This window comes from Brassica napus, chromosome A6 (genome assembly GCF_020379485.1).
Source record: "Brassica napus cultivar Da-Ae chromosome A6, Da-Ae, whole genome shotgun sequence".
NCBI lineage: Eukaryota > Viridiplantae > Streptophyta > Magnoliopsida > Brassicales > Brassicaceae > Brassica > Brassica napus.
Window position 1 is genome coordinate 11,785,758 of NC_063439.1, and position 7,177 is coordinate 11,792,934.

Below are 7,177 nucleotides of genomic sequence, written 5' to 3' on the forward strand. Positions count from 1 at the left end.
CATATAACAAACTCTGAGAGATGCGTGATAGATGGATCATAGACACATGACGCACTCTATAGTGGTTATGGATGGACATAGAAAACCTCAAGAGGAACAATTTAACTATTGGGAGCACGAAACCAGCAACGAAGAATTTCACCACTTCACTCAGAGCTCGAGGCCCTATTATGGGCGATGGAGTGCATGCTTCAGTTATCGCCGTGTCAGGGTTTTCGCCATGTCAGGCTTTTGACACCGACTGTAAGGATCTAGTCTAGATGATTCAAGACCCAAGAGCATGTCCTAACTTCTCAACTGAATTAGATGAGCTCCAGAAGCTGAAGAGCAGATTTCCAGATTTCTCGATTGTTTTTATTCCCCGATCTGAAAATGTATCTTCTAATTCATTAGCTAAGATAGCAAGATCATTTCATAGGGACTTGTATTATACTGTTTGTTCTATTCCGATCTGGTTCTCCAGTCCAGTTCAAGGTTGAGTAATAGATTAGCCGTTTGATGTAAAAAAAAAAGTTAATGCATTTTTATTTTGTAAAAATAATGCTTTTCAATAATATAGCATTATTGAATTATAAATTACAATAAAAGTAAATTGTAATGAAAAGTATAGTAAATGATTATTGTCTTAGGTTATGATTGGTGATATAAGAAACGCGGAATTGAAAGCAGAATTAGAAAAAACGCCATGTATTCACCATTCACAATTTATGCGTAGAAGTGCGTTTTAATCTAAAAAAGTCAATTCCGCACACATTTCAAAGCATCCAAAATACACATAAAATAGAAAAACGCACTTCAACTTTAGGCTCCAAATGGTGTACGCGGTTTGAGCGGTGCGGGACAAGCGGTTCAACTGCGGTGCGGTTTTAACAGTTATAAAAATATATAGATATATAGTATATGTAGAGATTTTTGTTACTGTTAACTGCGGAGCGGGACGGGACGATGGTCACCATTCGAAGCCTACTTATCAGATAAAACCATGCGGTTCGATGGAAAAACGTTTTTGCACTGTGAATAATAAATAAATATTTTATTTTAATGAATATATTTACCTATATATTTGGTAGGTGTACGTGACATATCGCTCTTCTCCTTCTTTTTTTGTATGTGCATCTAAATAAAAGAAAACAATCCTCTTTTTTTTTTGCTAACAAGAATTCTTTTTTTTTACAAGCAACATACATCTACTTTTTAAATACCAAAGAAAAAAGCATACATCTTCCTTTTTTTTGGTCTAAATCTTAAGAACATACGTACATCTTCTTAAAGGTATGATCTGTAGTTTCTATAATTTATGTAGTATATTTTTATGAAAAAACTAAGGTATTGATAGTATGTTTTTATCGTATTGTCTTATATTTTGTTATGTAACATTTTATATATATATATATATATATACACATTGAATTTTTAAATCAAATGTTTTGTGTTAAATTGTATAAATAATTCCAACATTATTAGTACACCAGTAGTTTTAATTTATTATTATATTAGTTATACTAATTAGTTATATATATTTATTTTCTATTATTTTATTATATCTTATTATTTTTTACCAATCAACTATTCAATACCGCAAATAATACTTTAACCAATCAAACACAATTCCGCACCGCTTATTTAGCAAAACCGCACTTGTCCCGCACACCGCATGAACCGCAGTTGGACCGTACCACACTTTAATTCCGCACCGCTTTTATTACCAAAACAACGGTTACCATTCGGACCCTTAATATGTGTGAAGTAGTTAAAACGTCGATCTTTTATATAGGAAAAGTATATTTTAATATAATCTACGAGTGTTAAGGGTCCAAATGGTGACTGCGGATTTGATAAAATAAGCGGTGCGGAATTATAGTGCGGTTCGTACGTTTTGCGGGACAAGTGCGGTTTTGGTAAAATTAGCGGTGCGGAATTGTGTTGATTGGTGAAAATATATAGTTTCGGTATTGACAATTTTTTTATTTAATAAAATAATAATGGTATAGAATATAGAATATAGTTAAATAATATAAATAATATGTTTTTGTTAATGTACATCCCTATAAGTATAAAAACATCCTAACATGTAATTTATATAGGTTTTAGTAATTTTATATATTCTAACAATTGGTAAGACCTATTATTTTATATATATATATATGATATATAGTTAATATTAATAACTTATAAAAATTAATTTCTTGTTAGTTTACATATATAAATATTACAATTAGTTCAGAGAATGAGTAATATGTTTGTATTAGTTAATTTGTAATATAAAATAATTAATTAATAGCATTAACAAATTAACTTTAATTAAAATTTATTGAATCATATTACTACAGCTATTTGTAGGTTTATCTAAAAAATGTATACATGATTTTATTTAGTATCCATACTGTATAACCTAATTTATAATTCTATATTTTAAAAATAATATAATAATTAAATATACTTATATAAGTGTATATGGTTTAATTTTAATTTTAATTTTAATTATAATTGATGAATTATTAGTTTACTTAAATGCATTGATTAATTATTAAGAAATTATATCATCACTTTTTGTATTATAAAAAAAAGTTGATCTTCTTACCAAAATAAAAAAAGTTGATCTTCTTACCAAAATAAAAAAAGTTGATCAAAATAAAAGTTACAACTAAGACTTACATGTTTTCTTATTTCAATTCTGATCACGTCTTCTTCCTTTTTTTCGTGGAGCAAAACGAACTTTTTTGTGAGCAAGAGCAAAACCAATACGTATCTTTGCTTCTTCTTTTTTTGGAAATCTGAATGCTTAAAACTGAATGAAAAACCAAGCTTTATAGTGTTATTTTATTAATAAAAAAAAAAGACATTAGTGCATTTACTGTGTTTTTTGCAGGAACCGCTGGGTAGTAGGAGTGGGGCGTTTTTGAAAGGCAGATTTTATTTTCTGGTCAGTAAAAGTGCTTCGATATGTGTACCGCGTTTTTGGTCTTTTTAAAAAAAAATCACAACTGTTGCGTAATTTTCTGATTGGTGACATTGGTGCGTTTTTCAAAATCCGCTCTTGAAATACGCTCCGCACATATTCCCATTCGTTACCTAAGAATAGATAAAATAATAGTTAAGTGTATTCGTTAGTTGGAAAGATGAAATATATTCTTCCATAATGTTGTTTTTTGGTTGAGATTATTGTATAGATAGACTGATTTTAAAAACGTTTGAAGAAAGTTACAGAGATTTGTTTTTTTTTTTTTTGAAAATTTTCAATTGTCTAAATTAAACGTTTTAACTAAGAATTAGAATTTAACATGTGCATCCACACAAATATTTGTTTAATAAAATATACATATAAATTAAGGAAATGGTTGGACAAACATGTGTTCGTATGGATGTTTATTCTATTTATAACATGCGTCCGTATCAGTGGCGGAGCCGCATAGAACAAGGTGGGGGCCATTGCACCCAACAAAATTTAAGAAATTAGTGTAAGTTATTAATCCCAATCCATATGCCCCCACTGTAAATATTTTAGTTTTGTGTAGATGCCCCCAACAATATTATTCTCTGCCTCCGCCACTGGTCCGTATAGAGTAACATTTATGATAGACCGATGGTTTTTATTAGAGTGAATTGGCCCAATATCTATAGAAGATTGGCAAATTAGGAAAATATCCAACAGAAGAATTGTGTGGGGTGAGAATTGCAAGTGGAAGATGCAAAATGACTATGCTGTCCTTAGATGCATAAGATAATAAGAAATGGTATGTAGGTTAGAAGCTATGTGGGTTTTGTAATGATTGTGTTAGGGCATAAACCCCGCTCCTATTACGTGAAGCTAGAAAGGTAGTTTGGGCGAATCAAATTGCAAAAGATTGTATGGGGGGAGATAGACAAAAATCTATCATGAAATCCATGGTGAAAGTTGCAGAAGATTTTTCACAACTAAAAAAAAAAGACGAGTTATTTACTGTTTTGCCATTCATTAAACTAGTTTCTTTAGGGATACAAACACGTGAAATGATGGATTTAACTAGTTTGCTTTCCACCTAACTATGCTACGTTATTGAATTAAACACTAGAACTAATTCGATATAGTATTTACATTAGATGTGATGGTTAAACTAATTGTTAAACAGTATTATGTATATTATCAGTCTAACAATGAATTTAAAAGACTAACCTAAGAGATAAATTAATATAAATTATTAGTTATACCATATATATAAATTGTTATATGTTATTCAATATGTTAGCTTTATAACAATAAATCTCAGACGGTTAATTCGAAAATAGATGAAAAATAGTTATAATCATATTAAAACGTTTTGAGTTATTTTATATTAAATAGGACGGAAAATTTTATTGTTATACAGTTTTATATATATTTTAGCTAGCCAACAATAAATTTAAATGACTAAAATAAAAGATAAATTGTTACAAATAATAAATATATTGGATACATGAATTGTTATATGTTATTAGATATGTTATCCGGTTAAAATATTATATTAAAATGTAACTTTGGTATTATGTTTATCGGGTCAATAATGTTCTTTACAAGTCAACTAATATCCAAACACATATCAAAGTTCATCATTTTTCCATTGTTTACAGGCTAATTCGATCGTATATGAACTTTTTCACATATAAATTTTACATTATCCGACTAAGTTAAACTAAATCCAACACACAAATACAAAATTTAGCATTATCCATTATTCATTAGCAATAAAGTTAAGTAACACACAAAAAAGTAAGCAGAAGAAAGTCACGTTTCTCTTTCATCACTCTCTCTTTGTTCTCATCTTCATCAACGAGGTAGTCGAATTCTATTTTGCAGAGCTTGGCTAAGTAGACGACAAATCGGCCATCGTCGGAGAGGGTGAAGTTGGTGACGGCGTCGGGCAAGAGGCCGCTTGGGAGGCCGTTTTTGGGGGGGGGGGAGGTTGTAGACGTTGGGAATCAAATCTGGGTCGGGTTCGAAGAGGGAATGGGTCGTTGTGGTGAAGAGGGCGAGAGAGAAGAACACCAAGAAGGTTGAGAAAAAAAATCTAGCAATAATGCAGGGGATGATTTTAGTTACGGGGATATAATGAAATTAATAAAATATAACAACTTGTCTCTGACAAATGAGGTTTCTTGTGATATTGGATAAACAGAAGAATTGAGTTGCTTTAGAAATATCGAAAAATTAAATCGTCCAGGAGTAGGGGTATAATGGTCAGTAAGGTTTTCAAAATAAAAAACAAAATTCCTAAATGTGCAATGAGCTAATTATGGAATAATACTTGTGTGTACACTGCAATTACTCTTTTTATCATCTATAATTTGTTGATTGCTCATACTAGGATTGGATATAAAACCAATCTTAACTATAGTAACCACTTTTGATGTATTTGTTTATAAATTAAAGCATCAATTATTATATTTATGTATATTAATAAATATATCTTTCCAAAATAAAATGTATTTATATTTTAATAAGATAGATAGATAGATATGTCTCTAAATTTTTATATGCCAAATAAATTCTACTTCTATGTTCATTTTTGAGGAAAATATTAAATTATTATTTTTTAGTTGTATTCTTATAATTCAAATACATATGTATTAATTATATTAATCATCGATTATTTAACATATATTTGAAAATAACTTTATATGTTTTAACAAAAACATTTATACTTTCTATTTTTGTATATGAAATAAAATAATAATATACACATATATATAACATTTAAAGCCTGCAGAGAATAATCCAGTTAGAGAATAATTGTAATTTTTGTTAGAGAATAATTTCATAAAATAAATAAATTTTGCTTAGTTAATTGCGTTTAGTTTTTTTTTTTTGAAAAAAAAGGTTTTCAGTAATGTTTTTTTCTAATACAACATGAATTAAATAAAAAGCCCTACAATATTCTCAAATGGGCCCGATTATCCGAAATCCATGAGCATTCAAGCCCAAAAGAAGCCCACCCGTTAAAATCCTAGCACCACTCTCCATCGTGCTAAGACAGAGCTGCCACACAAGTGAGAAGGAGACTACAAACGAACATACCAGAAACCGATCTCCTTTGAAGCTGACACCCCTCTAGTTAGTGAAAATGCTTCAGTTGAAGAACTATGCAAAGTATAGAGAGAAATCATGGAGGAAAAAGGAGAACCCAATCGGTGAAATCCATGCAGATCTGACATGTAGATCATATCGCGGTCAAATGTTTTCGGGATCGTCTTTCACGCTTCTTTGTCGCCCTCAAAAGTCTACTCAAGTACCAGGAAGTTCATGCATCCATATAAGGCATCCGCCTTGAAAATCTCCTCCCTGACGCAAACTACCACCCACCTTCACTAAATCTGCGCCGAACAACTCCAGAGAGTAAGTTCAAACAAGATATCCGATGGTGACACTTGAAGAAGCGAGAGACCTACTTTGTCCTCAATAATCAGAAACCGTAAAGAACCGCCGCCATCGACAAAGCTGAACCAAACCAACCACGAGCTCGAACCGGATTTGCCACCATATATGCTCCTGAAATTATCAATACACGGAAGAGATCCATGCTAAAACAAGAGAAGGAGAAACGAAACAACCCTCTCACAATCACACAACCGAAGTCAAAAATCAGAGAGGAGATCTAAGCTGAAGTTTAGGTCAGAAGTGAACATAGAGATAAAAGGTAGGTGGAACAATTGTCCTGGTTTTGCAAGTTTGTATAGAGATTAATCTAACAAATTAATTAATAGCTATGAATTCATTGGCATAAGTTGGTAATAATATTAACATGAAATAAAAATTATTTTTAAGAGATATTCTAGTTTTAATAATAAAGATTAACATATTTCAGAAAGTTTATAAAAAGGGTTGTCCGAAACTTTTTATGTACCATGTCCTAAAAATAGATTAAGAACTCTCATTTAGGTCATGTAGGAGATGTGTTGGGGTGGAGTTTTTCCTCCTGCATATTAAACGACTCTAGGTACTAGGTAGTATCCATAATAACGTATCAAGTCTATCACCAAAGTATTATTAGCTTATGCAAAATAAGTCAAGTCTTGCAGCATAAATATTTCATTTTCTACAACAATGGTTTCTCTAAACCGATCAAGAAAAGGAAAAAAACCGGTCAAATGCATAGTGGTCGAATCTACCACTAGCATTATAAATCCGGTTAAGATGTAAAGCCGAAAGAGAAGCACCACAAGA